We start from the raw sequence: 10783 nt of genomic DNA on the forward strand, positions 1-10783 counted from the left end.
ATTATTCATAGGCAAAAACCCCTTGTTTTAACAGACAGGCATTTTCTGGCAAAAGGGTCTTTTGCAAATGTACCTCTCATTGAAAAATATCCCATTTGGTGCTTGCGAAAAAAAAAAAGGGTGACTGTTTAGGGCTAGACTGATGTCCCTCTATTAAAAATCTATGCTGCAAATAACTCTATGGAGATTGTGACTTTAAAGGAACTAGTTTCATTGTTTGGCTTCAGCACAGTGTGAGAGGGATGCAGAGGGTGAAATCTCTGGATCATATACCAAAATAAACATTTCAAACCTAATACATACACACACAGAGAATAATTAAAGTGTAACATTCCCTAACTTAATATAAAATTTGGTACAACTGAATCTGTCTGTTAGAAAGAAAAAAGTAATCACCATGCTTATAATATGTATTATATTAAATTAATTAGAAATATTTCTCCGGACCAAGACATTCCTGGCTTCTAAAGACATTCAGGTACTCCACATCATTCTGAAATATACTCAGAACCAGAACTGTATGTCAATATGTGAATAGTCCTGTGATGTGACGGTGTTACTCTCGTCCTTAAATACCAGAGGCCTTATCCAGTCAAGTACGGTGCAGGATGGAGTGCAGAGGCTGTGCTGATGTGTAGGTGCTGAGAGAACCACTCAGCACCTCAAGGGATCAGGTTGCAACATGGTGCAACCAGCACAGTGGGGCGCAAGGCAGTAAAAATTAGGTTTGCCACCCCCCACCCCCACCCCAAAAAAAAGCTAGCTATGACTCGCTTTCACTGAAGCTTAGACATACATCCAGAAAATAAAGCCAGCTGGGTCCTCAGTAAGCTAGTTTAGGCAACTAAAAATACTGCTACCATGGCAGTATCTTGAGATTTTCTCCAAAAAGCAGATTAGAATTTTAGCCAGGTTTCTGGAGCAAAGCATGAAATCCTTTAAAATAAATCACATCCCATTTGCCCTCTGTTGCACAACAGCTTTCTTCTTCTTGTGCCTGGGAATGCTGGAGTCCCAGGAACCTGGGGACAACTGGGGCTGCCCACCTCCCTGTGCGTGCCAGGCCAGCTCTGCCCTCACACAGCAGAGGTATGCGGGCATTTGTCAATTTGCTCGCTCTGACCAGATATCTCAGTTACTAATTCTCACTGAGAGGCCAGAGACATATGTATCCACAGCTGAAAATAGACTTTTTTTTTTTTTTTTTTTTTTTTGGGGGTGGGTAGGCTAAGGGAAAGAAAAGAGAGACAGAGAGAGGAGAGGCAGCTCAATGTTTGCACTTATCGCTGTGCAGGGATTCATTGCTAAAATAACTCCCTATTTTAAAGTGCATGTTGGTTTTTAACAGATAGCAAGGTTTTCCTCAAACTGAAAGAAAAACTCATGGTCATCTTCCAGCAAAAGCTGTTTTTGCTGTCCCTTACCCATGACCTCCTGAGGTGATTCTTGTCAGAGGTAGCAGCAGCCTGTCCTTTCTATTCATCCAGCTCCTCTGGCATCTGTTCCTTTCCCCCGCCACTGATATACAAGACTGCACTAGTGCATGAGAAGGCAGGGTGTTTGCTTTCAAACAGGAAGAAAAAAAGAACAGAGTCCATCTGGGGTACAAATTTAACCATGGGTTCCTTGTATGACTAAGTGTGACTATGTACCATCCTAATTTTCCCTTGAAAATCTGACACGGACAGAGGCCGGTGAATACATTCATGCTTGAAATGAATTTAAGCAACGCTGTGCTAAAGGGCAAAGAGCGCTTCATTTCAGAGGGAGGTCAGACTCTACTGCTATCCCAAGATGTCACAACGAACAACTAAAAATAACTGCTAGAAGTGGATTCTTCATTTGCTGTGTACTTATTAAGTGGACCCAGCATGGCCTAGGTTATGTATAGATGGTGGTGAATGTAAACGTAGCCTGGATCTTGCATCCCCCCCCTTCTGAACTAGCTGAGGAGATAAGCAGACCCCTCCCCAGCTGTTCCTGAGCATATGCCTCGGTTCAGTCTTCCTGCCACAGATTGATGCTTCCAGCAAGCGCTGGTACGGGATGGATGGCATCCAGAATGACTCATAACAAAGAGCATATGGCAGGACTAGACGTAGCGATCTAACATCTGTTGCTCTGCCTATTATTAAAATTTCTCACTTCTATTGGAGCTAGTAACCAGAAACAATAAATACTATCTTCACAGATCCTACCTGAGGAAATCCCATATCCTCCTGGTTTTCTCACCACTAATTTTGTTCAGTGCAAAAGATGACAATTATTTCTTATTTAGGCATTTAAAAACCATCAAAAATTCTCTCACTCAGAGCTGTTTGAATGTGCTAGAACAAACAACAACTTGTCTTTAAACTCATTCCTGTCCCAAAGATTCAAATGACCCTCCTGTTCCACACCCCAGGGGTCAAAGTTTTGTAGACACTGCACTAAGGAGACAGACATGAGTTAAAAATACACAGGATGAAAATGCAGCTTCAAAAAGAGTAAATACATGATCAACTCATTGAATAGTCTCCTTTACAGTATGGTAGAGGTCATTGCAACTGTACCTAACACAGGAGCTGTATCTGAAAGAAGCAAGAAGCATTGCCTTTATTTAATTTTTTAAAGTTTTTTTTTCTCGGATTGTTTTTCTTCAGAGAGAAGTGGGACTTCAAGTGCAGACGTGTAAAACTGGAAAATCAGCTGATGAAGCAGAATGTCCACTTTGCAAAAGATTCACTAAGTGAGGACATGAAATATAGTGGGCGGCATCTCACAAGCAGAGATTAAACCATGTATCAAAACTAACACATTGACCATCAAAAGGTATCCAAAGAACAGCATCGTGACTGGATGATCTAAGCTACTCCCTTTCAGCCGAGAGATGCAGATAGTTGCCAACAAAAATGTTAGGATTTGACAAGACTTGGCAAATTCCTGGGATATAAATTCATGTTTTGTGAGTTATAAGGCCTTCCAGGAGATGTGACAAATCCTGAAAAAGGGTGGAAAAGCATGCACAGCCCACAGAAACTTACTCCCTTTTAATGGACCTGCCAAAAGAAAGGAAATGTGAAAAAAAAGTGCACAAGAGACTTGCCAGTGCCAGACTCACCATTTCATTTAATAAGCACACTTCATAAAATGTTGAAAAAAAATAAATGATTGTAATAAAGAGTATGCATATTATAAATAGTGACTAGTTCAGAAAGCAAAAGCATTAAGCTTTGGCCCCAGGGACAGAGAAGCTTTTGATGTTGGGATCAAGTGTCCTAACCCAAAGAGTCACACCTAAAAAATTCCTAATAATGGTTATATCTAGTGTGTATAATTTTTCATCTTCACTATCTCCTGCAACACTGATTATTGTTAATATTCCAAATGTTATAGGTAATGGTAGAAGCCACTGACCCCACCCGAAGTGAATGAAAGCTAGAGGTGAGCTGGGCAGAGCTGGAGGAGGAGCAAAAAAATTACTTTCAGGTGTGTCAGGTATTGGATACTGTCCTTCATCGGATCAGTCGTGGTTCATAGGAGGCAGAGTTGGGAAAGCATGAAAGAACCTTTTGCAGAGCATAAGCATGACCCAGGAGAGAAAGCAGCCCTTCACAGAGCCTGCAGTGACCTGCCTGAAGCTTTAAGACAAAATCAATCTCATAGCAGCTCTCCCCAACTCCTTATACACATCACACACTTGTGGCTTTAACAGGATTTAATTCTTGGTGGTGGTGGTGTCAGTGATGAAGTGGGCCAGCGACCACGGCTATCCAAACACACTTCTGAAGAACCGCCCAAGCAGAAGGGAAGGATGACGTTAATGTTGGATGGATCTGGGAGCAGTGAGAAAGCACCAAGAAAGGGGTGAACATGAGCAAAGATTCTTGTGGCTGAGATCACTTATTAGGCTATGGAAAACCCTCACAATAGAAATAGTGCACAACACATTCACTTTGGAAATTTAAATCTGAAAGCATGTAACCCAGAGCAATTCTGTCATGGCAAGATGTTATAGTGGATGTGGTAATGGTTTAGTACCACGTCTCACAGCCTCCACCATGCTAAACAAAATTTCTCTGGGGCTAAACTGCAGAGGAATGTGTCTGAAATGATAAACAAAGGTAATGAAATCCTTCCAAACTGATCACGTATAATATTTATTAGCAGAGGTTCTGCATTTTAAAAGATCTTAAGTAAAACGGAACTAATTGCTCAAAAACTTTTCCTTCCTTTGCTTTTTTTTAAACGTGTCTCCTTTAATTTCCTGAGATAAAATGTGACGTTTAGAATATAAGGTTGCTCATAATTAAGCATTCTAACATACAAAGTGATGGAATTTACTTTAAAATATTGCCCTCTCCAACTTCCTCATGGGATACACATCTTGTTTTCCAGATGGTAACAGAATGTAGCAGTTGTGTAGTTATGATTGGATTAGTGGATTTTATTATGTGAACGCCTATACTAATTTTCCATTTTGATATGCATCTTCTTTCTGCTCTCTGATGACTGAGACCTTTGATAATATTATCTGGAGTAGAGTGACATCTGAATAGGCCCCCAAACAGAAATTTAAATTGGTCACATCAAGCACAAAATCTTTTACATGGTTACGCCTTCTTGCAACGCAGCCAAAATGTCCGGGCAGGACACCACCTTCATCCAATGCCATCCATCCTCACCCAGTAACGTCATTTGCTAGCAACAATTATTTCTCCTTCCTAGCCCAGGGTCACACCTTAACATCTCCCTTCCTCCTCATGCTGCCTTTCCAAAGCTCTTCTTCACCTTTCAAGAGGACACATGAGAATGACATGGACCAAAATACCCACATACAATCATCATCACACCTGTTTGGCCTCTTCTCAATTCACCACTGCAGAGCTCAATCCAAATAAAGACAAAACAGTCTATAAAACAAGTTTTCAAAATCCTTAAAAATATTATCAGATTTTCTTCAGTTTGCCAGGATGGCATTTCCTATCTCAGGTGCATTAACTCTCCCACTTGCACTCTAAACACTAAATACACACCATCACTCAGAGCTCAGATCAGTTATATTGCATAGTTGCCTTCCCATGTGCCCCTCTCTTTCCCCCCCAATACATATTTTAATGGTGGAATACATATTTTAGTATATATATGTATATATATGTGTGTATAGTAAATGTACACTTATATACACACAGAGACAGAGAGAGAAAAATCTTGAAGATTACCCAATTATTTACATAAGTGGGATGGGTTTAGAATTGCTGTTTGAGAAACTTTCTCTTGTTTTATTATTAGCACAAACTGGCTTGCTGTAGTTCTACAGAACTCAAGAGAGTTGCTCAAAATGTAATTTTTTTCTTCTAGAAAATGAACAGAAAAAAGTAGTTACCCTGCTTGCAACCCTAACATCTTCATTTATACCTAACTGCATTGCATTTTCTGAGCAAGACACAATTTTCCTGGAAGAATATGCTCTTGCATGCCCCAATATACATCAGCGTTCACTTATACAGTCACACGTACACAGTTCGCAAGAATATTTGACCAAGGTATGAGCTCCAGAGTACTTGTCTTCTGGCATTAATTTGTTTTTTCAGTCAATAATCAATAAGTCACAAATTGTGACTGATGTCATCAGATTTCAAAAGTTTCATCCCTTCAAGTGATATGTCAAGTCTCTGAGAGAGTCTTGCTTCATGCTTGCTGCCAGCCACCTCATCATCAGTGAATTTCCATATCCTTTTTTTGATGTGCTTGACTCACAGAACAAATTCTGGAATATACCGAGGTAATGAAAATGTGGTATATAATCAGTTCTGCTATATGAAGGCTTAGCAATTTGAGAACTAGCACTTAGACTTATTCTGGTTACTTCTGTTTCTTACTATTCTGTCTCAAGGGTTTTAAATAATGTCTGCATGGACTGCAGAAGAATCTGACTTCTCTTTCTCCAAAATCATATCCTGTCTTACAGCTGGCAGGAAAGCTTGCAGAGGGAAAAAAACTAAAGTATACATTTTTAATCTTAGCCCAGTACAATTCAGAATACAGCCGCACAGTTGTCATACTATTCTCCAAATTGCAATTTTCTTATTATTTGCAAAGTGAAAATAAAATGATCTTATGAACTTCTCAGAATCATAGTTGAGATGAACATGTGCCATTAACCTTTCAAAGCACAGTCTCTTTTTATTGTCGAGATAGGTTCAAACTATAGAACATATTGTAAATCCCAAAATCGTCTGTATTCCCAACTTAGACAGTTTAATTCCCAAGCAATAGTCCAAGTCAATAAGGACAATCTGATAACTTTGATTGAAACCTGAATTCCAATATTGGATGTTTTGATGAGCATCTCTTATCGAGAGCACATCAAATGTTGTTTTAATATTAGAATTGGCCTTTTCCTGAAAGAAGGAAGACATTTTTATTGTTAAAGCTGTAAAACTGCTATGTATAAAGCCGCAGAAGAAATATCCTGTTATTGTGTGGAAGAGTCTATACCAATAAGTACATGAAATACAGGCTAGAAATTGTCAGCCATGCATTTTAGACAGATAAGGGACTGCTGATAGGATCTGAACTGCTGCTGGGAGAACTTCAAAGGAAATTTATCATTTGATATTATCAATAAGGAGTGATTTGAGTAAGACTCCTAGCTGATCCACCTCAGCAGTGGATCCCACCCCTCCCTTTGCTTTTTATTGCACCTGTGGTGATGAAGAGGAAAGGAAGAAACAAGAGAATGGGAGGAAAAAGACATCTCTTGTTAGAGTCACGTACACTTTTCATCCTGAATGAAAAAAAAATACTTAAAATAATCCTTGGTTTTCTGCCCTCTATACAGCTCGAAAGTGAAATTTGGTGAACTCAACAAATCATCTGCACAAGTTTTCTTTAACCTTCCCCATGATGAATGTGGCATTTCAGGCTCTTGTTCTCAACTGTACCACTTGGCTTTTCTAAATAGATAGGATGTTGCACGCTTCTGGCTAGGGCACAGCTAGCTAAATCGAAGCAATATTAGGCTAGTCCTCATCGGCAGTGCTCATCTTCTTTCAGCTTCAAACAGTGTTAGAGAAGACCACATAGTCCTGAGAGAAAGACCTATTTTATGGGGGGGCTCTGCCTGCAAAAGATCCACTTTAGCACGATATTTTCCAAAGTTCTAGTTCAACTGATCCAAAGTAAAGCTACTCTGCTGCACCATCTAGTGACAATGAGAACTGCACTTCAGACGGCTGATCTAATTAAAATATTGCCCCTTTCTTCCAGCCTTATCTCTCACTAGTTACAAAGAATGACATCCCAGTGCCTTTGAAGGCACAGGGGACTTCCTGTTATCTGCAATGGTCTGTGGATGTCATTAGTGCTCCCAAAACACTTACAGTAATGCTGGAGGAAGAAAAAATTCTCCTTATTCCAGTGATGTTTCCATTCTGTCTTTTAGGCCATAGCATGACCATTCTGTGCAGAAGTAAGGCTGAAGCACCAAGTCCTGATGCAAATGCAAACCTTCCTAAAATTCTGGTTGCTCGGCTCCTAGACTTAGCTTTGGGAGACTCCAAGGCTCATTAACTACACTTCATTTTACTCTGGCCATTACAGTAGATGTGATACAACTTTTAAACTAGGAAGCCTGTTTCTTTTATTGAACTCTTTTTACCATCAAACTGAGAAACCAAAGTACCCTTCTTTGGATGGAGGTCTGCATATTTGTAACTTTGAGACTTCAGCTTTCTCAGAACGCATAGTGTCCCTAGTTAGAGATAATAGCTTTTTTAGTACTTAATATTTGGCTTAGTTCAATGGAAAGTCCTTGAAATTCTGTGCTTTTTGTCTCTGAAAGTTATTCCACAGACACCTGGATTCTCAAACTTTCTCTGGACATCACATCAGGACAGCTTTGATGATGACAGGGCCATTGGGTAAACAGCTAGCTCTCTATTGTTTATATGGTCAATGTAATAACATTTAGTTAATATACTTCACTACTAATTTTTCTCAGTTTATTGATTACAATAAGCTTGCCATAAATATATAATTAGTTTAATAATTGGTGCTACAAATTTATCCAAGCACGTGAAACACATTATTTGGTAAATGATGGTTTCATGGTTTGCCTAGCACTAGAAGTGACATACTCTGGGGAGTGGCTAGATGGCACTGGTGCATACTTCTGTGTTACCACACACGCACGACTGTTTATAATGTGATACTTGTTGGTTTAATTTCCTGGGATGTAACTGTTCAGCTGGAGCTTGATGGTGCTATTGCTCTGTACTAATTATAGCACTGTATTGTTAAGGAAGAAGGTCACTCATACTTAAGTCTCCTTTAGTGTTTCACCCTGGGTTCCCTGGCTTGTGAGATGGATGTTTGCTACAGGAGGAAAGAAATCAACTAAGTATTATTACAAGACCACTGCTTAGGTGCTGATGGTTCCTATGGCTTTCATAAATTTCTAAATTACCAATACACCCTGCAAATTTTGGCTCTGTATCATTTTTCCACACCTAAAGTAAACCTGAGAGTAGACAGAGTAGCACTGTTGGCTCTGTGATGCTGTATGCATATCAGAAGGCAATAGCAAGTGCCCGAAAGTGTTCCCTTTTTTTTTTCCCCCAAGGAATAGCAGTGAATTTTATCATAGTAATACCTAAAAGATATTTGTTCTTTCCAAAACCTAGACCTCTCCATAGTAAAAAGGAACAGAACTCCCCAATTCAGAGACAGTGAATCTATTAGCTAAAGCTTTACTGTGCCACTGAAAAAGCTTGTAACAATGTCTTAAGGGACTGATTAGGATAGTTGGCACTAATTTAATGTATCAATCATGGCCAGGGAAAAGACAAAAATGTGCATAATATCTGTACGCAGTGGTGCTACCTATTGTGTGGGTAGTACACTACATACGACCTAGTGTCTCTCTCTCCCCCACTCTGTGTCGCTTCTGTGACCCAGAGAAAGGGATTGCCTTTGTATGCATAAGAAAAATGTTTGTTAAACTTTGTCCTGACTAAGGCATCTGGGACCTAGAGGAATATACATGAGTATATAATAATAAGAAGTCATCATTCAAATTCAACACATGGAGAAAATAGTTATAGCATAGCCTATGTGAATGATTACTGCTGAACGCAGATCGAACTGCATGGAAAGCTATATTCAGGAGGAATCCTTAGATGGGCCTGCAAAGTAATTCACTTTCTACTCCCCAAAATAGTATTTGAATGGTTCCCATACACCAGAACTAAACTGAATTTTAAGGAGTTTGGAATTACAATTCTGTGGGATATACCCCAAAACTAACGGAGTGATTTTGCATTAAGAATATGCCTGAGTGAGAGATGGAGGAGGAAATAGGTTCAGCTGCCAGCATCCTGCTGCCGAAGGGAAGCACAGCTGCTTGGTCTATTGAGCCACAATATTTGGGTAACAGTGGTTTGGAAATGAGACACTCATTGATATTGCAGCTATTGTGTATTCAGGTCTCTGTAGCTACCATCCACGTGGTACCCCGGAGCCCCCTTTCACACCCTGTCTTCGAGCCAGTCACTGAGCAGTGCTCTCAGGACTCTTAGGAAGTGATGTGCCCACTATGGCACATGACATGAGAAAGCAGGAAATTTCTCAAAGCAAGCAACTTGACAACAGTACAATCTGATCTCAAAATGAGGAGAGAAAATGCTAGTAAAATGAATTATTTGCATATTTTAGTGTGTGCATTGATCTGATATTCACTGGGGTACAGCATTATATGGTGCACCCACACAGCTATACTCTTCCTCCATGCCCTCAGGTTCTGTATTTTGAACATCGTAAAATTCTTTCCTATAGTTTTGCCAAAGACAGGCTTACTTCATGAAGCTGTTTTAAGGGTCTCACTAGCTATATTGTTTCTGTCTTCACATTCCTCTCTGGGTTTCTCCAGATGTAATAATTTTCAAGGCTGTTTACAATCTACCCCCATACCTCCTTCATTTAATATCTAGAGGCCAATTCTTGCCCCCAGCCCATGATGCCAATTTCAATCTTCTGTTGTTTAGACTTTGAATAAGCATCTCGCTTTTTCCCAAGCTGCCCCTACAACCTGGAGAAGTCCATCCTAAGTTTCTGCAGAGGTGCTTCTGCAAAGCTACCTCCTCTTGTGAATGAGAGAATTCATACAGGTAGTAAAACATATGAGATAAACTCGCCCCCAAATTAATGCTTTATGAAAGTGATAAAGAAGGAAATTAACTTAAATGATACTGTATTGAATTGTATTGTAAAGGACCTGAAATCTAATCAACACAGCCATTATCTGGGACACCACTCTTAGGGTTCTGCCAGTCTGTACACTGCATTATTATGAAATAATGACATGTTGATAGGCTGAAAAAAAACTAGCTGGTATCAACTTTTTTTTTTAAAAAAAGTGTAAATCTACTCTACTTCTAGTAACTTCTACATACAAAGCATGGGTGACTGATATAGCATTGCATCTCACAGGGTTCTCCTGGATGTGACAAAAGCCTGGAGCTTAAACCTTTAATTAAATTTATTGTTGGATTAACATCAGAGCATCAGGCTGACTCACCAGGTTGTGTGAATGGAGGAAAGTAAAAAAAAAATGCAGTCTCCCCAACAATAAGGAACTATTTCCATCGATCACAGGGGATCAAGAGTAAGCAAAGAATGAATCTCTAAAAGGAAATTTATCTTCAAACAGTTATTATACAAATACAAAGGTGGAGGACACACTACTTGAACGTATGTGGATTTTCAAGAGCCTAATTATGAAAATATAACACTATTACATGCA

The sequence above is a fragment of the Phalacrocorax aristotelis genome, chromosome 3 (assembly GCF_949628215.1).
Source record: "Phalacrocorax aristotelis chromosome 3, bGulAri2.1, whole genome shotgun sequence".
In the NCBI taxonomy this organism is placed as follows: Eukaryota; Metazoa; Chordata; class Aves; order Suliformes; family Phalacrocoracidae; genus Phalacrocorax; species Phalacrocorax aristotelis.